Source organism: Gopherus flavomarginatus, unplaced genomic scaffold (genome assembly GCF_025201925.1).
Source record: "Gopherus flavomarginatus isolate rGopFla2 unplaced genomic scaffold, rGopFla2.mat.asm mat_scaffold_43_arrow_ctg1, whole genome shotgun sequence".
Taxonomy (NCBI): Eukaryota; Metazoa; Chordata; order Testudines; family Testudinidae; genus Gopherus; species Gopherus flavomarginatus.
Window position 1 is genome coordinate 3222878 of NW_026115085.1, and position 24454 is coordinate 3247331.

General features: G+C 48.8%; 1 protein-coding gene and 1 long non-coding RNA gene across 3 annotated transcripts in view; both read right to left on the minus strand.

Moving 5' to 3' along the window:
- LOC127042431 (zinc finger protein 560-like) overlaps window positions 1–24454 on the minus strand; it is an 816513-nt gene that overhangs the window by 674315 nt on the left and 117744 nt on the right. The gene's annotated exons all lie outside the window — the stretch shown is intronic.
- Window positions 1–24454, minus strand: part of LOC127042434 (uncharacterized) — a 206901-nt gene that overhangs the window by 118164 nt on the left and 64283 nt on the right. Inside the window, exon 1 of one of the 2 annotated variants that reach the window (XR_007771943.1) lies at window positions 7044–7260. The exons of the other annotated variant lie outside the window; for it this stretch is intronic. This is a non-coding gene — a long non-coding RNA (uncharacterized LOC127042434). Of the gene's footprint in view, window positions 1–7043; window positions 7261–24454 lie in introns of those variants that run through there. 2 annotated transcript variants of the gene reach the window in all.

Here is a 24454-nt window from a genome sequence, read left to right on the forward strand (position 1 = left end):
CTGGATGAATGTATCTGTGCCCCTTACAAACCCCTAAGACCCCCCCAGGATCCCTATAGACCGGACGTAGATATCTGTGCACCCTCACGAACCCACTGATCCTCCCAGCGACCCCTACAGCATGGAAGTAGGTATCTGTACCCCAAAATTCCCCAAAGCAACCCCACGACCCCTACAGCCTCGATATAGGTATATGTGCCCCCGCACAACTCCCTAATATCCCCAGAACTCCTCCAGCCTGGACGTAGATATTTGTGACTTCCAGGAACCCCCAAAGCCCTCCCCAGGACTTCTCCAGTCCCTACATAGGTATCTCTGCCCCCACCAGCCTTCTAAGACCCATAGGGCCCCCACCAGCCTGGTTATAGCTATGTGTACGCCACACAAAACCCTAAGCTCCCCAGGGCCCCCTCCAACCGGTACGTAGGTATCTGCGCAACCACAAACCCTTAAGTCCCCCAGGGACCCCTCCAGACCATACTTAAGTTTCTGTGACCCTTACCAACTCCTTAAACCCCCAGGGACCACTACAGCATGGACGTATGTATCTATGCTCACCACAACCCCCTAAGCCATCCAGAGACCTCTCCAGCCCTGACGTAGATATTTGTGCCCCTCATGAAGCCCCTAATGCCCACCAGAATGTCTCCAGCCTGGACGTAGCTATCTGTGCCCCCCACGACCCCTAAGTCCCCCAGGGATCTCTACAGTCTCTACATAGGCGTGATGCTCTGTGCATTACCCTGCATGGCCACATGTTGTCACTGTTCCTCTATGAGAGAAATGCTCTGTGCATTACCCTGCGTGGCCACATGGAATCACTGTTGCTCCATCCAGGAAATGCTCTGTGCATTTCTCTGCATGGCCACATGGTGTCACTGTTCCTCCATGCAGGAAATGCTCTGTGCATTACCCTGCGTGACCACACCGTGTCACTCTTGCTCCATGCAGGAAATGCTCTGGGCATTACCCTGCGTGACCACACAGAGTTACTGTTGCTCCATGCGCGAAATGCTCTGGGCATTACTGTGATGGAGTGGGGACTGTCTGTGTGGGGGATGGGAGAGCAGCAGGTGACTTTAGGTGAGGGACAGGACCTAAGCCTGTAACTTAAGCTAGGCAGCTGGGAGGGAGTCAGCACTTTTGCCCAGGAAGCTGAATAAAGGAAGGGGCTGGCTGGAGGGAGTTAGTTCAGTTTTGGTTTGGAGCTGGGTTGTTGGAATTCAGGGAATCCCAAACTGGGAGCTAAGCTTCCTGAACCCCCAGAAGGACTCAATTGAGGGGTCCTGGTTGTGCCCAAAAGCCCTGCTGTATCCTTCGTTCCTGTTGGCCAAAAAAACCTTCTGTTTTACTGGCTGGCTGAGTCACTGTGTGTCCCAGGAAGAGGGGTGCAGGGCCAGATTCCACCACACTACGTGACACCCCCTAAGTCCCTCTGGGACCCCTGCAGCCTGGACGTAGGTATCTGTGCCCCCCACCAAACTCCTGAGCCCCACCCCGACCCCCTACAGCCTGGACCTAGATATCTGTGCCCCCCACGAACTCCCTAAGCCCCCCAGGGACCCCTTGAGCCTGGACGTAGGTGGAACCCTTCTGCCAGGCTGAACTGATAGCAGCAAGGACTGGGTTCAATACATAGGGGTCCCTTGCCTACAATGTAATGCAAACCAGCTCGAGCCCCCACCCAGTGACATGGGAAAATTTTACATACGCACTCCTAGGTGCCTCAAAGAGGCAATACTTCCCCTCTCGCAAGCACAGAGTCTGGGTGTAGCAGAAAATGTTTAATAACGTGAGATAAACAACATAGCATTAAATTGGGAAAACACCTCAACTAGGCCGTGTCCTTTTCTCTGGGCTCATGAGTCCAGCAATCCCCAAATCACCCCAAGGCTCCAAAGTCCAATATCTCCAACGTTTCAAGAGTCCAGCAACCCCAAAATCACCTACAGTTGCGCAACCCCAGAGTTCAAGAGTCTATCTGCAGGGTTTTTCCCCCTGCCAGCCTGAGTAGAAAGGGGCACCTTATGTGGTCCACTGCTGACTGCTCTGCCTCTCCATGGGATTCTGCTTTTGCCTTCCCCACAAACTGCTTAGCTCAGTCCACCAGCTGCTCTGCCAGCTGACCTGTGTTCTGCTCCAGCTGTCCCCCAAAACTGCTGGACTCACCTCACTCCGTGAGCCACTCCCACAAACTGCTCCTGTCTGTCAACTACTGTGTTCTGCAATACAGTTTCAGAGTCCCCCACAAGCTAACACATCTTTTCAGTGATTTCAGCTCAAAAACCTAGAAATTCAACTTTTAAAAGAATAAAAAATCAACACTGCTATTCAACTGTTAAAAGAAAAAAAGTGCAATTGGTGACTCTAGCTCACCCAAGGAGCCCACTCCCTTGTCTAGTGAGTGCCACTCAACTGATGGTGAGAATCCCTGTCTCAAAGCTGTTTCACAGTTCCTCATCCACACAATCAGGGTGACAACACTCCACATCTCACACCCCAACAACAAATAAACTGGGGATACCATAGCTGCCAAAGTAACCATCCCAGGCTGCCGTGGCCGTGTCACGCACGGTGGGTGTGTCTATGCAAACATGATCAGACCCTGAAATCCTTTTCCACACTTGCCATAATTCACCACCAGATGTGAGGGTAGAGTTCATCCTGCTTCTGCTTACATAGGTATCTGTGCCCCCCACAACCCCCTAATCCCACCAGAACCCATCTAGCCTGGATAATGGTATCTGTGCTCTCCACAAACCTCTAAGCCCCCCAGGGAACCCACAAGCCCAGATGTAGGCATCTGTATGCCCCACACACCCCTTAATACCCACAGGAACCTTCCAGACTGTGGGTAGGTATCTGTGACCCCTAGAGCCCCACAAAGTCCCTCGGGACCCCTACAGCATGGATGTTTGTATCTGTGACCGACAAAAACCGCCTAAGCTACCCAGGGCCACCTACCATCAGGATGTAGGTATCTGTTCCCCCCCCAACACACCTAATCCCCCCGGAACCCCTCCAGCCTAGATGTAGGTATCTCTGACCCCATGAATCCGCTAAGACATGACAGGACCCCTCCAGCATCGACATAGGTATCTGTGCCCACACAACCCTCCTAAGACCCCAAAACCCCTCCAGCCTAGACGCAGGTATCTGTGCCCAGCATGAACCCCCTAAGGTCCCTAGGACCCCTCTTGCCTGGATGAATGTATCTGTGCCCCTTACAAACCCCTAAGCCCCCCCAGGATCCCTATAGACCGGACGTAGATATCTGTGCACCCTCACGAACCCACTGATCCTCCCAGCGACCCCTACAGCATGGAAGTAGGTATCTGTACCCCAAAATTCCCCAAAGCAACCCCACGACCCCTACAGCCTCGATATAGGTATATGTGCCCCCGCACAACTCCCTAATACCCCCAGAACTCCTCCAGCCTGGACGTAGATATTTGTGACTTCCAGGAACCCCCAAAGCCCTCCCCAGGACTTCTCCAGTCCCTACATAGGTATCTCTGCCCCCACCAGCCTTCTAAGACCCATAGGGCCCCCACCAGCCTGGTTATAGCTATGTGTACGCCACACAAAACCCTAAGCTCCCCAGGGCCCCCTCCAACCGGTACGTAGGTATCTGCGCAACCACAAACCCTTAAGTCCCCCAGGGACCCCTCCAGACCATACTTAAGTTTCTGTGACCCTTACCAACTCCTTAAACCCCCAGGGACCACTACAGCATGGACGTATGTATCTATGCTCACCACAACCCCCTAAGCCATCCAGAGACCTCTCCAGCCCTGACGTAGATATTTGTGCCCCTCATGAAGCCCCTAATGCCCACCAGAATGTCTCCAGCCTGGACGTAGCTATCTGTGCCCCCCACGACCCCTAAGTCCCCCAGGGATCTCTACAGTCTCTACATAGGCGTGATGCTCTATGCATTACCCTGCGTGGCCACATGGAATCACTGTTGCTCCATCCAGGAAATGCTCTGTGCATTTCCCTGCATGGCCACATGGTGTCACTGTTGCTACATGCAGGAAATGCTCTGTCCATTACCTGGTGTGGTCACAAGGCATCAATGTTGCTCCCTGCGGGAAAAGCTCTGTGCATTACCCTGCCTCACCACACGGTGTCACTGTTGCTCCATATGGGAAATGTTCTGTGCGTTACCGTGCGTGGCCACATGGTGTCACTGTTGCTCCATGCGGGAAATGCTCTGTGCATTACCCAGTGTGGCCACACGGTGTCACTGTGGCTCCATGCGGGAAATGCTCTGTGCATTACTGTGATGGAGTAGGGACTGTCTGTGTGGGGGATGGGAGAGCAGGGGGTGACTTTAGGACCGGACACGTGCTCAGCCTGTAACCTGAGCTAGGCGGGGGGAGGGGTCAGCACCTTTGCCCGGGAAGATGGACACAGGAAATGGCCAGCTGGAGGGAGTTGGGTTAGTTCAGTTTCGGTTTTGGTCTGGGTGGTTGGAATTCAGGGATTCCCAAACTGGGAACTAAGTTTCCTGAACCCCTAGAAGGACTTGATTGTGGGGTCCTGCTTGTGCCTCCAAGCTCTGCTGTATCCTTCGCTCCTGTTGTCCAATAAACCTTCTGTTTTAGTGGCTGGCTGAGAGTCACTGTGAGTCCCAGGAAGAGGGGTGCAGGACCGGACTCCCCCACACTCCGTGACAGACCCTAAGCCCCTCCGAGACCCCTGCAGCCTGGACGTAGGTATCTGTGCCTCCCACCAAACACCTAAGACACTCAGAGATCCCTCCAGCCTGAACTTAGGTATCTGTGCCCCCCACAAACCCCCTAAGCCCCCGAGGGACCTATACAGCCAGAACATTGGTATCTGTACCCCATATAGACTCCATAAGCCCCCTGCGACACTCCAGTGTGCACGTAGGTATATGTGCCCCCCAGAAACCCTCTAAGCCCCCAGGAACCCCTACAGCCTGGACATAGGTATTTGCACTCCCACAACCCCCCTAACCCCCCCCCTCCCGGGACATCTGCAATCTGGACGTAGATATCTGTGCCCCTCACGAAACCTCTAACCCCCCCTGGGAATGATACAGCCTGGACATACGTATCTGTGCCCACTCGAATCCCTAAAACCCACTGGTACCCCTACAGCCTGGACATCATAGGTGTCTTTGGCCCCCACAAATCCCCTAAGACTCCCAGGATTCCTCCAGCCTGGACGTAGGTATCTTTGCCCCCCACTAACCTCCTAAGCCCCCCTGGTAACCCTACAGCCTGGATGTAGGAATATGTGCCCCCCACGAACCCTCTAAGCCCCCATGGGATCCCTAGAGCATGAAGATTGGTATCTGTGTCCCCCACAAACTCTCTAAGCCCCCCAGGGACCGCTATGGCCTAGACATAGGTATCTGTGCACCCCAAGGCCCCTAAGATCCCCCGGACCTCTGCAGCCTGGCTGTAGGTGTGACGGTGCTGCCCGTGGGAGCCAGCTCAGCTCACTCAATCAGAGTGAATTGCAAACAAAACAGGGCAGACAAATCCCAAACGCTGCTGGTTATTTCAATACTTAGATTTACCAAGCCAGCACAAAACAGCTTCTGTAGTACCTCACTGGTTACTTAGAAGTTTAAACCACGCAGTTCCCTTAAAGTACCCAGCCTCAGGCCTCCGTCCAGACACACCTGTTAGATATGATGATGATTCCTGAAAATCTTACTTCATCATATAAAAGAAAAGATTCTTCCGATCCCAAAGGATCAGCCACATAACCAGGTTCAATTATAACTTAGATTTTACCTAAAATACATGCTATCGCCAATTCTTATTAACTAAGCTAAAATTTATTAGAAAAGAAAAGAGAGAGAGTGAGTGTTGGTTAAAAGATTAATAGACATATAGACTTGAATTCAATTTTTGAGGTTCAGATACAAAGTAGAGATGAGCTTGTAGTTGCCAAAAGTCCTTTTAGAAATAGTCCATAGGTTATAATCCAATGTCCATATTCAGGGTGGCTCCAGTCAATGACTGGGGATCTCAATCCTTGTGGCTTAAGGTTTCCCCCTCTTGAAACCCAATGCAGATCTGAGATGAAGAAGGATCGTGTCCCAGGTTCTTAAACATTTCCAGCAGCCTTTCAGCCTGAGAAAACAATAGGCTTAACTCTTCTTCCAAACATCCTGGCATATAGTACATCCATCAAACAGTTCAGATACAGATTACCACAACCTTCAAAGAGACACAGACAATAATACTATTTCACTCAAGTATCATCATAAATGTTAATATTCTTTTTTTGCTCTTTGAATTAAAACTAGAGCAATAGACAAGACCTGTTTGCTGACATCACAAGACCTGAGCAAACACCTCCCCTTCTACCTCTAACACTGCAGACTTGCATTTCAAAGCTCTGTTCATTTACATATCTTGTTAACCAGTTTTTAAGGTTCACCCACGGGGCAGGTCAGTCGGTGAGGTGAGTTAATTAACTCTTTCTGGCCCTGTCACCTTTCAATGAGATATTAGATTATACTTATGTCAGGGACTCTAACCCAGACGGCAAAGTTCGTTGTCTGACCGCGAGAGAGACAGGCAACACCAGCAAGGTCCGATCAAAAGCTCTTTATTGACAAGTGCACGCATCAATAGAGAGCAGCTCGTCTCCAGAGAGAACCAGCCTGCTCTTTACATCTTAGTATAAGCCTATGTAGACAGTTCCGTTGCGTCATAAATTATTCACTGGAGCAACCCACCCCCTTCTTCTAACAACTAGAAACTAGACACCTTTAGTATACATGCATGCCTAAAGTTAGAAATGTAGGGGAGTTAAAAACAAACAAAGAACAAAACCAGGGAGCGAAAACAAGGAGGCTGGGAAACTAGGACTCTTATCAGTTCTTCGAAGGAGCTGCCCGAACACAGCACATCTGGTACTATGCCAGGAATGCAGCTTCTCTCTTATCTCACTTTTTCCCAGCGCTTGTGAGACATGCTGCTGCTTCTCAGTGTTTTCCACTCAGGGATTACCCACAAACCTCTGTTAGCCTGACTTTGGTCAGGTTGGCATACCTGGTTTTGTCTGCTATATCTTTATTCAGGCCTAACAATCCCCCCTTTGTCCCTAGAGGACCATAATGGGACTCTTGGGACACATATCCATTTAACAATTGTACGGGGGAGGCTAGTAAACCATGACCCAAGGTCTGAGTGGAGGTCCTTAAAACTAAAAGTGTGATCAAGAGATATAGCATGGAAAACAACAGCAACATTCTTAACAGCTTGTAAATCTTTGTCAATTAAGCCAGAGTGATTAACAGCAAAGCAACATTTTTCCCCAATGCGAGCACAAGCCCCTCTCTAATTCAGCATTCATGGCATTTAGCACACGTCTATTTTGCAAAGTTACTTCTGCTACTTCATCAGTCTTTCGTTGCAACTTTTGGAAAGCGTCTATTAATGCATTAGCTGGTTTTTTTCAAGCTCTGCAGAAATATTTACAACTGCTCTCTTGAGCTTAGCCACCCACAATCCAGGAATGAGTGCACGGACAAAAGAGTGGAATCCTGTTTGTCTGACAACTAAGGGATTGGGGCACTGACTATAAATCAGTTAGGTATACCAAGTGGTCTAATTTCCCAGATGTTTCGGTGAATAATCCAGTCCCATGTGCATCCTCCCCATGGACCCGTCAGGATTCGGTATGTGGAAGCCCACACCCCCCAGTCCAAATGCTTGGAAGGAGCACTGTAAATGTTTACACTTCCACCCAGAAAGTCTTTAGTATATCTCCATGACCACAGATCAGATGGTACTCCTGATGTGTCTGTAAGGGCAGTGGGCCAAGTATGGTACTCAAGATCACTCCAAATGGCCATCAGCTGGTCATTCAGGAAATTCTGAATCTCCAAACATACTAGATCCCACTGCAATGCCTTCCCAGCCTCAGTGATATTTAATACCATCTTTCCTTGGTGTAGTACTATATTACATTTGTTATTTAACTATTTTCAGGTACTTTTAAAAGGCATTGACATTAATAGCATAGGAGGGGGTTACATTATTAGTCACTGGAATGGTTTCAATACAGGTAAAATTTCCAGTGGCAGAACAAACTCTTCGGGTACTTGTTATTTAAAATCCAATTAGAGAGAGCAATACATGCTGAAGAATTTATCCACAACACAGGGCACAGCCTGTAGAATAAACCCCAAAATCCAATCAATACCACATTCCCAAGCATGGGTCCCACAAATTTTTTCTGCCAGTGTACAATTCTTTGTTTCTTCACCGGGGTCAGTTCTTAATGTCCTTTCTAGTCAGGAATTCCTGGACTTTAGCAATTTCAGTGGAGTGAGTGTTCCTTCTTCTTTCCCAAAACAGTCTTGGTGCAGCATCATATAGGGGAGAGGTTACTAGCACATCACCCTGTAATGGTTTTGCTTTTTCTAGAAAAATTCAAAGGCACAGTAGATCTGTCAGTGGATAAGGGAGAGGCTACTAGCACTTCACCTTGTACTTTTTCCCTACTGTCCAGAAGGCACAGTGGAGCTAGAAGGTGAAATAGGCTAATCATCAGTAGGAGAATTCTCCCAATGTGGAGGGGTCTTTTTGCAGTGAGAATCTTGGGTCCAAGCAGTCAGTCTTTGGTACTTCACAGCGGTGTTGGTAGTCATCAGGACTTAAGGGCCTTTCCAGCATGGAGCCAAGGCAGTCTTTCATTGGTGGACCTTTACATCAATCCCGTCTCCTGGTTCCAAGGAGTGGCAGGGCTGCTAGGGTCTTTGGGTAGCGCTTCCTTACCTGTGAGAAAAAAAACTTAACACATTTCATTAGTGCCTGGCAGTGTTTTTCAGATCTCATAGCTGCATGGGCAAATTCAAGCCCTCCTTTTCCTGGTTGTTAACCAAGTCTTAACTGTGAGCAGTGTCCTTGAATGGAGTCAGTGTCTTATCTATAGCCTGAGCTTGCTATTTTATTTTATTTTATTTTTTCAGTTAATTCATTCTGTTCTTTGTGCTTCTTCCCTTCTTGGCTTCTTTTAACCTGCAAAGGAAACTTTCACTTTTTACTCATACACCTTTTTCCCAACAATGAACACCTACACATTGTCATTATACAGTACATTAGTCTTATTATTTAATATATGCCACACACACTCTTTTACTAAAATAACCTTATTACAGAGCTTTCGAGCAACAAGCCAGGACAAGCACACCCACTTTGAGGAGTTCACTCAATACAACCTCTAGTCCAATAGCCTTCCACCATCCCCAGCCCTCTGGCTAGAAATCTGAGGTAGCCAGAAAGATCCCATGTACAATATGGGGAGTGGGTTAACTTTTCATGTCCTTGCTTTCAAAGACTGTTGGTATGCAAATTTTAACAACAATTTTTGCAATTAACAATTTGACCAATAAAGTTTCTTTTCCTTACTTAAGGAAATGCATTAGACTTTAGTATATCACATTCTCCTGATTTACCTAAACACTTTGTATTCCAAGTTGAACAAAACAAGTATCTGCATTTTAATTTAAACTTTTTGTTTGATTTTAAACTAGATTATTTTATAAAAATATTAAACACAAAAATTCCGGCCACAAGACAAACACCACAAGACAGAACATAGAACACAAAACATAATTTCTATTGTGCCAGTAAATGCATGGTACGTTGAATGCTGTTTAGCTGGCATCAGTTTTCTCTGATTATCTGAAAGACAAAAAAACAGAGGTCTACCCCTTCTGGGCAGACAATCATTGCTTAAAATAGACAAATACCCTTGTTGATTTCAGGAAAAACAGAGGAATTATCCCATATTTTATGTGTTTCATAGGCAGCCCAGGTTTCAGTGGCTCCTATCTTATCAGTTAGATAATTTGCATGAATACAGATGCTTTCTGGCTTGCTTTTTACTTTTAACTCTTGCTTTCAAACACTGAAAGAAAACATCACTACTTATAGTGCCCTTACAGCCTAATAAAATTTCAATTACATAGCACTATATACATTCTTCAGCTAATTTAACTAAATTCTAAATGATTGCAATTAACAATTTCTTTGCCTCAATTTATTTACAAACATTTCAAAGACACCAAGAACTTTCCTCTTCAGCATTTTTGCAAAGTTCAACTGCTGTTTCCTCCAGCAACTACAGAGTTAACTTCTCACTCTCCCTTAAATCACTTGCTTGTCTCCCAACAGCCACTTTTATCAACTCAAATCACCATTCCAAGTAAGTTCTGGGTATTTGAAATCCCCATGCTTACACTTACTTACTCCTTCCTTCCACTACACCCTTAAAGTTTTCCAACCTGTTTTCCAATCTCTCTGTCTGTTGCCTGCCCGCCTGGGCCCGATCCTGCTTTTCTCACTGAACCGTCCCTTCCATAGGCACCAACTTCTTCCACTACCAGTTTAGCTAGGAGGGTGGGCTTCTCAACTAGCCCCCCCACCCCTCCTGGTCTCTTCCCTTAAACATTCTTACTCACAAGACTACCAGAGTCCTCCTTCATGAGGCTTGCCACCTAGACGAAGACACATGGCCCATTGGGCAAAGGCCATTTACTTAACATATAATTTGAAGGACTACTCTTAGAGGGTTTACCCAGAGACTCATTCATCTGTTTGACACTTAAACAGAAAAGAGAATTACACAGAGAGCAGAGGGAATTACAGTCTAAGCCAGACTTTCCCACTTCTATACACTGACCGCTACAGGGGACAGGACAGAAGGATCTCAATTTAACCTCAGAGCTGTCTCGCACACATGGCTTCCACTCCGAGGAATTACGAACAAGAGGTTCAGTTCCACCCACACTCCTAACACCCAAATGAACAGAGAAAAACAACAACAACAGTAACTGGTTAAATAGAACAGAACCAGAACCAAATAGTGTTTCCTTATCCTATTAGGACTCACTTTTACTCGTGCAGTTCTCAGCATATAACACCAACAGTACCAAGCAAAGCAAACACAAAATAACAAGGGTAAAACAAATAGATGGTGTAAATTCTGCAGGGCTCCCCCCTTCTTAATTGCTCACCAAACTGTGACAAATTTCTGTTACCAATCTATCCCTCATGTCAGATGATCAGGCTGACACTACAGGATCGTTGGGGGAAGATAAAGAAAACACACCATATAATTGAATTTTAAAGCTTCATTAATAAAATAATAAAACAACAACGGAGAGTGTTGGGAACGCTCTCACATCACTCAGGAAAATATTAATGCCCCAAGCCCGAAGCTCCTTTCATACTTACACACGTACGTCCAGACTGGCCACTTCTGTGTATAATGTTCAGAGGAGGGGGAGAGGTGGAAGGGAGATTATCCTGTATACAGCTTGTCCAGAATTTCCAACATGCTTCTGCTCTTGGGAGGGCTGTTCTTTTACACCCTGGAATCTCCTGCGACGTCTCTTTCAGAGATTCCAGTCCAGGTCAGCTGCCTGTGGCTTCTTTGGTGTCACCAAGCCACACCGACTCCAGGGTCACAAAGGCACACTGTTGGATCTTACTGGACAGTTAAGCTTTGCAAATGTAATTTCAGTTCTGTAACTTGTATTTCCTTTGCTTCGCCTCTGTCTATATTTTTTCCTTCACAGCCAGCTGGGGCCGAAAGCAGCCCCTCCCTGCACCAAGCACAGTCCGCGCCGATTCCTGACCCTGAACGCAGAGCACCCCCCTCCTTCCATCCCGGGGCCAAGATGATTTTTAAATTAACCCGTTCCTTATGTCTTTTTCTTTCTTTTTCTCTTTCCCATTAAACATTCTAGTAGCAATGCTAACTACTTCAGACAAACTTTTCCCTTGCGTACCATCTGGATGCTTTCTAAATCTTTTTGCAATATCCTTTGCACATTGTGACATGAAAACCATTTTAACCATCTCCTTTCCATGATCAGTTTCAGGATTTAAATTCCCATGCTTTTTAACTTCACAAATCAGTCGAGCACAAAAGTCAGAGAGGTGCTTATCTGGATGCTGAACACAAGCAGTCACCTTGCTCCAATTTGGAGTAGCCTCCCCTGCATCTCTAATACCATTCAAAACAGCTTTTAAAAATCCATCCAACTTTGTCTTTTGAGCTGGATTATTGGGATTCCAGTTAGGGTCAGTAATTAGCCAAGGTGCATTCAAATGAGCTGCAGATTTTTCTTTTACTTTTTGTCTTTCATCTTCTGTCATGAGAGTATCTAATAACTGATTTACATTTGCCCAAGTGGGCACATGAGTGAAAAAGATTGTGCAGAACATTCTTTCCACTGCCTCAGGATTGTCTCATAAGTGAGGCATAGTGCACTGCCAGTTAAACAAATTTGAAGTTGCAAACAGGGTATGGGTAAAACCATCTCATGTTCCCCAGCAACCAGTAGAACCAGATAAGTTCTCAATGAGGCTTGTAATATCAGAGGTGTCTCAGAAACATTCTCTCTCATGGAGTTAAGTAACCTAGTGGGGGTCCACAAGGGCAAGGACAAGGGCTGCTGTAATATTGGGGGTGTTTGAAAAGCAGTCCCTGACCAAGTTTGCAAAAGGCTGGCTGGAGGCTGCACAGAGGGGGTGAGGCTGCCTGATTCCTCTGAAGATGAGGGAACATCACTCTGAGCTCCCCCTTGATTCTCCTCTGTCCCTGAACTGTCCCTAACCTGCTTTTGAATCCTTGCACTCCATCAGATGGGGAAGAACAGGAACAAAATTGTCCTCCTCCCGGTGCGGCTCTGGTGCATATGGTGGGTGATTTTTTTACAAGAGCTCTCCATACAAACAGCTTCAAAAGCTACCCGTCCCTCCATGGGTTTATAATTATACCATACAAACAAGTAATCCATTTGTCTCGGCCTAAGATCAACCAAAATATCCCTTAAGGAGTTCCTCCTATCTGTGGAAAAGGTTTCACCCACCGGCCAGTCTCTAGTTGGGGACAAATGAAAGGTAAATGATGGCCATTGGATCCAACACAGATTTCTCATCTTAAATTTAACTAGATCAGCTGTCTCAGAAATCTCTTTCCAATCTCTAAGTATCAGAGACAACGGGGCATCCCCCAGGCACTTACTGCCAACTTGTCTCATTTTAATGAAGGGACTCTAACCCCTCTTCATGAAGGGACTCTAACCCCTCCTCCCCGGGTCGAGGTAAAGGGACTCTAACCCCCACCTCCCCGCGTCGAGCGCTCGCTTACCTCTCCAGGGACTTGAACACCTGGACTGAGACTCAAACCCAGGCTGGGACTCTAACCCAGACAACTTGGATCCTGTGCAAACCTGGACTGGGACTCTAACCCAGACCTGGACTGGGACTCTAACCCAGACCTAAGTAGTCAGGGACTCTAACCCCGACAACCTGGACCCTACTCAATGGGTAGGTGGACGTTGCTGGATTTCTACGAGATTCAGCTGGTTCACAGAACACGCCTTATCGTCAACGCAGAGATCAGATCACCAGGCAAGGCTCCTCTAAACTGGAGGATGCGCGCTGCGTTGCCTCAGGGTCCGATCCCCCGCCGGAGAGTCAGACGGGTCCCGGCGGAGTCGCCAAAGATGTCAGGGACTCTAACCCAGACGGCAAAGTTCGTTGTCTGACCGCGAGAGAGACAGGCAACACCAGCAAGGTCCGATCAAAAGCTCTTTATTGACAAGTGCACGCATCAATAGAGAGCAGCTCGTCTCCAGAGAGAACCAGCCTGCTCTTTACATCTTAGTATAAGCCTATATAGACAGTTCCGTCGCGTCATAAATTATTCACTGGAGCAACCCACCCCCTTCTTCTAACAACTAGAAACTAGACACCTTTAGTATACATGCATGCCTAAAGTTAGAAATGTAGGGGAGTTAAAAACAAACAAAGAACAAAACCAGGGAGCGAAAACAAGGAGGCTGGGAAACTAGGACTCTTATCAGTTCTTCGAAGGAGCTGCCCGAACACAGCACATCTGGTACTATGCCAGGAATGCAGCTTCTCTCTTATCTCACTTTTTCCCAGCGCTTGTGAGACATGCTGCTGCCTCTCAGTGTTTTCCACTCAGGGATTACCCACAAACCTCTGTTAGCCTGACTTTGGTCAGGTTGGCATACCTGGTTTTGTCTGCTATATCTTTATTCAGGCCTAACAATTATAATGTCACAGTCTCGGTGAGTTGACTGCTGCAGCTCCCCGTAGACTCTGCCTGCGCCTCTCACCGAGCTGGAGTACAGCAGGCGAGGGGAGAGCACTCAATGTATTGCATCTACACTAGACGCGATATATCAACCCCCGCTGGATCGATCGCTGCCCACCGATTCGGCAGGTGGTATAGACATACCCCGAGTATCTGGTGATCGGAGCTGGACCCCCGAGGGGGACACATTGAAGGAACTCAGGGGTTAAGGTGCCTCTATTGTCAACTGTCAGGGCTGCTGTGGCTCAGAGGAGGGTGCCTGACTGCCTGGAAGGCTTAGGCGCAGCAAGCCTTGGAGGTGGGAGAAGTGAAGCGGCCACGGCGTGCTCGGGGTGCTCGTGCTCGGAGCAGGGGTGAGCTCGGGCGAGGGGGGTGCCGCAGGGCAGAGCAGGAGAGTTGCCACAAGAGGGGAGCCTCAGGGTGGAGGGGGGAGCTGCCACGGGTGGGGCGCCTCAGGGCAGGGGTGCGGGGGGGGAGGGTGCAAGGTGGAAGTTTCGCCTAGGGCATGAAACTTCCTTGCACCGGCCTTGCCCCACGCCCTGCCTGCAGCCAGCCCTGCACCCCCTGCCCTGCCCTGCCGGCAGTCAGCCTCTGTCTCCAGCCAGCCCTGCACCTTCTGCTCTGCCTGCACCAGCCGCATCCTCCCTGCCCTGTCTCCAGCCAACCCCTGATGCACCCCCTTGCCTGAAGCCAGCCAGCCACGCAGCCCTTGCCCTGCCTGAAGCCAGACCCTACCTCCAGCCAACCCCACATCCACTGGTGCCCTGCACTTCCCAGGGCAGTAACCCTGCACATCTGCTTCAATGAGAGGGGCAGGGAGCAGCTGGGACCCACACATGTGCACACCCTAGGGTGACCAGACAGCAAGTGTGAAAAATCGGGACGGCGTGGGGGGTAATAGGATCCTAGATAAGACCCCAAAATTCGGACTGTCCCTATAAAATTGGGACATCTGGTCACCACAGCACACCCCCAGGACTCCTGAGTTCCATTGCTGGGTTTCCTATTGGTTCCTCTGCTGGTTGTTTTCCTTTTTCTGGGGACTTTGGGCAAGTTGCTCCCCACTCTCGGGCTCTGTCCCCAGCAGTCAAATGGGGATTTCATACCTTCCCGCTATTGGAAAGTGCTGGGAGAATCCCCCAGCAAAAGCTGCTCTGACAGTGCTAAGCAGCATCTGACCATTCAAGGTCGGAGCTCACTGCCCAGGAGGAGTGCTTGGCTCTGGGGTTTCACTTCAGCCCAGTGTAGAGAGAGAGCCCTAACCATGGAGTTTGGCTCAAGAAGACCAAGTCTCCAATTTGTTAAGGGTGTTTTGAATTTCAATCCTGTGCTCCAAAGTGCTTGGTGTCAGTTGTAAACTTTAGGAGCATGCTCTCCACTCCATTTTCCAAATCATTCATGAAAATATAGAATAGTACCTGACACCGGACTGATCCCTGCCAGACCCACTAGGTTCACCCTCCCCGTTGGGCAGCTAAACATGGAGAAGGGCTCCTGGAGTCTTGGCTTTCAAACAGCTCTGCACCCACATTACACTGATTGCAGCTGGACTGCATTTCCCTCGTTTGCTTCTGAGAATGTCCTATGGGACTGTGTCGAAAGCCTTAGTAACACCAAGCTAGATCCCATCTATTGTTTACTCACCTCTACCAGGCCCAGAACCCTGCCAAAGAAGGAAAGAGGATTGGTTTGGAATGATTTGTTCTTGACAATTCCACGCTCACTAGTCATAAGAACCAAATCATCCTGTAGGTGCTGCTGACAAACTGAGTGTTTAAGAATGTATTGCAGGATCTCTCCAGCTATGGCAGTCAGGCTAGCTAGTCTGTAAGTCCCAGAGGTCTTTTTGTTCCCCTTTGAAAGATAGGTCCTGTCTTGTTCATGGATGGGAAGATGTTCTTTTTCAGGGGTCTCAGACGAGAACTGGGGCACAACACCTGGTTTGTTAAGGCCACAAAAACGGAGGCAGGAACCTCTTCTCTGCTGCTGGCAAAGAACCACAGGTACCTAAAAGATAGGGACTCACATCTTTGAATGGGCTTTAAAAAGGCAGTGGTTAATAAGTTTGGCCCCGACCATTTCTTGTTTCCACAGACTAGACATTTTAGCAAACTTTAGAATTCCTTGGTGCTAAACACTGTGAAACTCCCCTTTCTCCTTCACAGAGGGCTTTAATACCCCTTATCTCACTTGGGCTCTAAACTGCCCATAGTTCGAGAACTGTTCCTGTTCCGATTGGACAGATGGGAGAAGGGAAGTGACCTACCCAAGGCCTACACAACAAGGCGATGGCAGAGCCAGAAAGAGAAGCAACCAGTTCTGACTCCTGTTCTAACAGATGAAAACACCCCAGAGCCCAGGAATCGAGATGGTGGGAAAATTTCATTCAAACCGTTTCTGTCCGAAAATCCCATTTAGACTAAACCAGTTTGTTTCTCAAAATCATAACAAGTGGGATGAAAGATCTTTGCAAAAATATTTTGTTGCAAAACAAAAGCATCTCCTCTTTGTCAGAGTGTGTTAAATTGTCTCCTCGCACACAAAGAGGAGACACTTACATCTCAACCATTAGATAAGATGCTTCAATCTGAGCTAAGTCGTTGCTACTATTAACAATTTCAAAATAAAAAAATACAAATAAAATAGATGATTTCAGCTAATCTATTATGTCATAATCTGGGAAACTTCATATTATGCACTACTTCTAGTGACACTCCCAAATGGATCCGCATCCTTCACCCACCGTGAGGTAGGTAAGAGCGGACGGAGGCAGTGTTGGGAATAGGACCGAAGAGCCCTGATTTTCAAACAAACCATCGGATCTTGAATTTCAGACATTGAATGACCTGAATACTGTGCTCTCAGATGAGCTCCAGACCAACAACAGTGACAGTAATTATTCAGCAAGTATTTGAGGAGAACTGCATTGTTAGAGGGAATCATCAACTGCTCAGAGACAATTAATGCAGAGAAGCAGCAAAATTAATCAAAGATAGAACTGGTTCTGACTTATTTACTTGATCTTAAAAGAGAACAACAAGGACCTGAGTCTCCTCCCTGTCAACATCCCCCTGCTCAACCAATCAGGGTAGAGACGGAGGACGGGAGGCTGAGGGTTCTCACCAGAGAGCCCAAAGGATGGCCCAGGTCACCGGTGGGGATCGCTGCCCCAGCACTATTTCAGTCCCACATTTTTGGGTGGACCTTCCATAGTGGGAGCTGCAGAGGACTTCCCTGCAACACACACACACAGACCTCCGTCCTGTTGTTGGGAAGGGAACAGGAGAAAGGACAAAAGAAGCAAGAGAAGAAGAGGAGGGAGGGATGGAGGAAGAGGTGAAACAAAAAGGACAAACCCTAATGTCCCCAGCGATTCTAAGGGACAAAATCCCAGGTGCGCAATAACATTCTGCCTCCTTAAGCTCGTGTTTTCCATGCCTAGAATTCACTTGTCACCAGATAGATCAGACTGAACAGGTTTCAAACCTCCAGGAGTCTCTTACCTTCTAAACAGGGATGGCTGTTTTCTAGTAAAATCACTACAAGGGAAGGAGGAAACTCGGAAGAGGTTCCTCCTGGCGCTCACGTCCATGACCCCAAATAATCTCTCAGTCCTCAAAGAGAGACCTGGAGAAGGAAACGTGCTGAAGCAAAGCCACAGAGGTCTCTGAGGTTTCCCTGGCCCCTCGCCCCTGTCCTGCCTGGCTGATGTCAGCATCTCTCTGTGAGGTCACCACCTCCCCACCACCTTTGACCAATAGTCTGAGGTCCTGCAAAAGGCCTTTGTGATGTCACTGCCACACCCCTCCCTTGCTGGGCTAATGTCCTGCCCCTGGCCAGGCACTTTGGAGGTTTGAGCTACTCCCTGTGGATCACCCCACTCAAGGAGCGTTCGTTCTAGGCAGCAAGCCGGCTAGACAGGAAAACATCAGACGCTGCTCCCAATGCTACACTCAGTTTTTCAGAAATTAGTCGACTTCATGGTCAGAAGACACCATTAGAGCATCTAACCTGCATATCACAGGCCTCCTCTACGACATAACAGCTACTTTGGGGGCAAACACATTCCAGAAAGGCATCTAGTCTTCATTAAATGACATCAGGAGATGGTGAATCCACCACTTTCCTTGGTAGCTTGCTCCTGTGGTGAATCATCCTCGCTGTTGACTATTGTGCCTCAGTTGTAATATGAATTTGTCTCTTTTCACTTTCCAGCCATTGGGTCTTGTTATGCCTTTCTCTGCTCCATTCAAGAGCCCGTAAATACCCAATCTTTTCTCTCCATTAAGGCCCTTCAACATTTCAATGAAATCACCGTTCAATCTTCTTTTGATAAGCTAAACAGGTTGAGCTCTTTCAATAGCTCACTGGAAGGCATTTTTCTCCAGCCCTCAGAACATTTGGTGGCTCTTTGCTGCCCTAGCTCCAATTTCACAACATCTTTTTCAAATGAGGATACCAGAACTGGAGGCAGTATAAAGGTTGTATAAAGGTAAAATTAAATAGGTTGCAGAGGAGTTTTTTTTAATTTCGGCTTTTGTTGCTAAAAATTTTGTCTCTCTGCGGTGAGAAAAAACACTCCCCGAATGCCAAAATTTGAGCCATAAAAAGCGGCAGTGTGAACAGCGCATCATAGGTGGAGCTGTGCTCCCGGTGACAAAGCTCCTGCCCCTCATTGGAGGTAGTTTGGCTTTGTTGCAGGGGAAGCTCTCTCTCAGCGATAAGGACGGCCACACAGCGCACCTTACATTGGCATGGTTAGAGTGGCACAGCTGCACCGTGGTAAGGTGCGCGGTGTAGACACAGCCTCAGAGCTGGGGAAAGCCGACAGGCGCTGAGGAGCACAGGGTTCAGACAGAGACATCCGTTAGGAGAGGAAATATTCACAGGGATTCTCTATAGCCTAGTAAGGTGGAGAGGATGGAAGATGATAATGTACAGGTAGGTTCTGATGAGAAACAGTGAAATGAAAGAGTCTCCCTCAATTACATCATGTAATAGCAGACAGCTAAAATGGGACACATTTTAGAAGTGCTTAAATACAAACGCTAAACGTCTAAGTACTAAGACTGGTGAATTTGAGTGCCTGGTATTGAGTGACGATATTGATAGAATAGGCATCACAGAAACCCTTGCACCCCCTCCTGCACCCACATGGGGAGACTGACCTGTGTGCATGGAGCAGCTGGCATTGCTGCCCCCCACTCCTCCCTGGAACACTGCTCATCTGGGCACCCCTAGGGGCTGTGGGATGTGGGGGCAAGAAGTGAGATCATCCGAGCTCCCTGCATCCAGGTCACTTTCCTCAGCCGGGCTGCGTAGCGGGAGGGCAGAGAGCAGCAGCTTCTGATGCTCCCCTCACAGCACAGCCCAAGTGGGAAAAGTGACCAGGACGCATGGAGCACATAGGGTTGCTCCTTACTCCCCTCAAACCTCTATGGACCCATGGAGGAGCATTGGGGCAGGGGAGAGCAGTGAGCACCTTTGCACTGCCACACGGTGCCCTTTGACCCCTGGAGCCCTGGGCGGCTATCGGGGGGCACCACCCCTAAGGCCGGCCAGGCTCCCCAGAACGAGCAGCAGAAAACACAGAGACTGGCCACACACTGAGCAGTGGTAGCCTGGGCGGCTCGTAATGGAGGCTCAGGGGGGAGGGGCGTCATAACATTTTTTCCCAGATTTGGACCTTAGCGTCCAAAATATGGGTGTTAGCATGAAAACCTCCAAGCTTAGTTACCAGCTTGGACCTGGTAAAGCTGCCACCAGCCAGGGATTTATACAGTGCCTGGCTCGCTGTGGTCTCCCCAAAACCTTCCCCGGGGGACCCCCAGACTCAGATGCCTTGAGTCTCACAACAAAGGGGAATAAACCATTTCCCTTCCCCCTCTTCCCCTCCAGGTGTTCCCTCCCTGGGTTCCTGGAGAGATATACAGAAGCAAGCTCCGTGAATCTAAACAGAGGGACTCCCGCCTCCCTGTTTCCAGTCCTGGAAATAGAAGTACCAAGATAGCTAATCTCTCTTCCCCCTTACCCAGAGGGTATGCAAAGTCAGGCTAGTAAATCTAACACAACGAGATTTTCCCCCTGACTTCTTCCTCCCACCAATTCCCTGGTGAGCTGCAGACTCAATTCCCTGGAGTCCCCACTAAAGAAAAAATCCAACAGGTCTTAAAAAGAAAGCTTTATATAAAAAGAAAGAAAAGGACATAAAAATGGTCTCTCTGTATTAAGGTGACAAATACAGGGTTATTTGCTTAAAAGAAAAAAATGAATAAACAACCTTATCCAAAAAGAATACAGTTTAAACATTCCAGCAACTACACACATGTAAATACAAACAAAAAACAATATAAACTTATTGTCTTATTATCTTTGTACTTACAACTTGGAAACAGAAGATTAGAAAGGCAGGAGATAGAAAAATCACTCTCATAGCCGAGACGCCACAGACACAAGACAAAAAACAAAGAACTCACACACAAACTTCCCTCCACCCAGATTTGAAAAAGTCTTGTTTCCTGATTGGTCCTCTGGTCAGGTGTTTTAGGTTACTGGTGTTACCCCTTTATAGGTAAAAGAACATTAACCCTTAGCTATCTGTTTATGACAAGGGGGCTCAGCCTCCCCAAACCTTGCACTGCCAAGGGGACAGTGGGGCCCATGATCAGGGGCCCTGGCCAAGTTAGGTCCCCCTGGAAAAGTCTCCCCTATGTCAGCCCCAGGGCTGGAGGAGCTCCCACTCCCTGCTACAGCCCGGGGGCTGCAGCAGGGGCACAGAGCTTCTCTGGTCTCAGGGCCACAGCGGGGCAGGGGTAAAGGAGTGATAGGGTGGGGCTGGTGGGGGAAGGGGTGGAACAGAAGTGACAGTGGATAGGGCCATGGGTGGAAGGGGGTAGAGCCACAGACAGAAGGTAGGGGCATGGTTCTGGTGCTGGGGCCCCCACACTTGTTCTCCCTTTCCCGGGGGTTTGGCATCACTAGCCCCGGCTTAGCGAGTAGGGTTCAGTGGTCCCCATAATGTGGGGTGCGACTCCTAGGGGGACACAGAGGAACATTCATGGGGGCACCTCAGGACCTGAGCCAGCCCACATAGAGGGCAGGGAGGGAGCACCACTCTGCCACAGCTCTTCCCCAACCCCACCCTCAGCCTGAGACTCTGGCTCCCAGCCCGGCGTCGACCCCTTTACCCCTGTCCGCACCCCTCACCCCAGCAAGCAACAGCCCCACTCCTCCCAGCCCCGGTTCTTGACCGTGGCTTCCGAGGGGCCACAGCCATGGCTAAGAGGGCACAATGTGAAATGTTTGGAGACCACTGGTTTAGGGTGACGTCCTCAATCACTTCTCTGCAGTCCAATAAAAGCTATTCCTCACTCACCTACCCCTCCATCAGGACGGACTAGGTATGTTCTGCTGCCCTTCACTCATACAGGAAGGAGAATAACATTTCATTACACTCAATCCTAAAGTCATTTGTAACCCAAGACCATCCCAAACTGGTCATTTTGGGGAAGCGGCACCATCATGCTGCATAGCTAGGCAGAGTAGGTGTGTCTATGCAAACACGGTCTGTTCCTGAAGTCTTTCCCCAGCTCCTCACTAGGTGAGAGAGGGGAGCTCATTCAGACCCTGCTTTCGCTTAGTATTTAAAAACTCCTTAGTGTCCCTATCTCTGCCGGCCTTAGATTTCTCCTCCTGTCCGTTTTTTAACAGCTCAGATGAGGTGACCGAGTGGTTAAGGTGATGGACTGCTACCCCATTATGCTCTGCCTGCATGGGTTCAAATCCCATTCTCATCAGAGGCATTTAGTCTTCACCCTCCTTTATAGACAACCATCTCCCCCTTTGGTACAATAACAGATCAAACAATGTTGCTTGTGTTACCCAAAATTGGGTCAGTTAGTAAGCTTAGAGAGGACTAATAATGCCCCTCCCCCCCAGAGTTTGGCAGAAAGCAGCACATTTATTAGCTTGATAGCTAAGCTCAAAAGAAGGGATGGGGGAGGGTGTCACACTCATACTCACGCTCCCAGGACAGGCCTGGCAGTGGAGATGTCAGGATCCTTTAAGGTAAGTGTCCCACAGCGCAGCGATGGACGGTGCGATGAAGATCAGTCTCCCTGAGGTGCAATAGAATGTAACACAGCGAACCACTGGCCAGATGGGCCGGGTGAAGGGCATTCACTGGAGGTACAAAGGAGAGTGGGAAAGCCACTTCACAGGCATTCAAAGCGGGAAAGGACACAAGCTGGGGGAGTTTAACAGACCTTTTGAGCATACAGGTTATACAGAGCATACAGATCACTGCTGCTCCTACAACATGATAAGTTCTCAAGCAGCATGTTTCTTACTTTGCCCATCTGTCAATTTTGATGATTATTGATGGAAATATTTTGCCATTGGGTTGTGTGTTTACACAGAAATTGACATTTACCAACAAATACACAATTCTTCCAAGCCTGCCTAGTCTGCAGTTGATGGGTTTAGAGGGACACATTCACTCTTCCAGGTCCCCATTCCAGGCCTGTGCTCTCCAGGTTGTCAACTTCCCGCACTGCTGGGATCCTTCCCTCATCTCCCCCCAACCACTGCCCCACCCCCACTTCTGGGGTCCCCTCCCTACACTGTCTAACTCCACTGCTGGCAGGATCCCTTCCTGTTCCTTTCATTTCCTGCCTCCACTCTGGGCAAAAGCTCTGCACTCTTCCCACACCAGAAGTTGAACCCAGGCCACCTGGGTGAAAACCAGGAATCCTGACCACTAGCCCATATGGGACTATTGTTGCATCTGACGAAGTGGGTATTCACCCACGACAGCTCATGCTCCAATACGTCTGTTAGTCTATAAGGTGCCACCGGATTCTTGGCTGCTATTATTACTACAACTCAGGCCTTGGCTACACTGGAGAGTTACAGTGCAGGTGGTGGCTTTACAGCGCTGTAACTTACTCCCCGTCCACACTGGCAAGGCACATACAGCGCTGTATCTCCCTGGCTACAGTGCTGCATGTGCTCCACCTCGACGAGAGGAATAAAGAGAACAGAGCTGGTGATGCAGCGCTGGGGTGCCAGTGTAAACAGTGATTAATCTTACTACGCTGTCACTGACCTCCGGAACCTTCCCATAATGCTTTTAAGTAGAGATAACGCTCTTTGTTTTGGTGTGATGCCTCTGTTTGCTTTGCTGTGAGCTCAAGGCTCCCGGAGCTGCTTATCTAAAAACCAAACACAGTTACTGTTTGCAGTGAATGAGCAGAGGCAGGGGGATCCCTTTGGAACACCCACAGCTGGTGTTTGCTTGAGGAGAGAAGCAGCCGGGTGGGCACGGGGGAGGGGGGGTCTGTTTTGGATCAGCGGCTTATCTGGTCTGTGAGGAAAAAAACAAAGGTGGCTATTTGCATTTAGTGAATGAGAGAGGGGTGGGGGAGGAGGCTTGAACTTGCCAGGCAGGGAGCTGACACAGTGTCAGCTCCAAAAATCCACTCGCTCTGTCTCCCCCACGCTCCGTGTCACACTCCACCCCACCCTCCTCTTTTGAAAAGCACATTGCAGCCACTTGAATGCTGGGATAGCTGCCCATAATGCACCACTCCCAACAGCGCTGCAAATGTGGCCATGACAGAGTGCTGGTAGCTGTCAGTGTGTCCACACTGCAGCGCTTTCCCTAAACAGCTGTAGGAAGACAGCTTTAACTCCCAGCGCTGGACAGCTGCAAGTGTAGCCAAACCCTCTCTAAGCCGACCCCTTATGAGAACAGCAGGGACTAGCATGACTAGATGTCCCGATTTTTGGGTCTTTTTCTTATATAGGTGCCTATTAACCCCACCCCCATCCCAATTTTTCACATTTGCTGTCGGATCACCCTAGCAGGGGTTGCACACAGGGCTGCATTAACCTTCAGGTGCTGAGGTTTCCCTCTCTCCATTCCCAGAGCCTGTGATCAGGAAATAGACATCAGGGCTCCCAGGTGCTGCACAGACCATGACTGAGATCAGACCCCATATTATGCAAGGTGCTGTACAAACCCTGGGCAACACTGAGACACCCAGGAGGTTCCCCTCAATTTCCCTGAGCCTCTGCTGCCCAACTTCTTCTGAATCCCTCTGGCTCACCCCCCCCCCACAAAAAAACCCACCTTTCCAAACAGTCCTTCTTTCCTTGCCCCCTGACTCTGGTTTCACACCCTGGGACCATCTCCTCTCTATGTCTCTCCCCCTCCAGGTGAAGCAGAGATGGAGGCAACTTCAGCCACTGGAGTCAACCTCAGCGAGCACTGCAGCCGGCCCCGGGGGAGGGGGGGTGTTTGCAGACACAGGAAGGG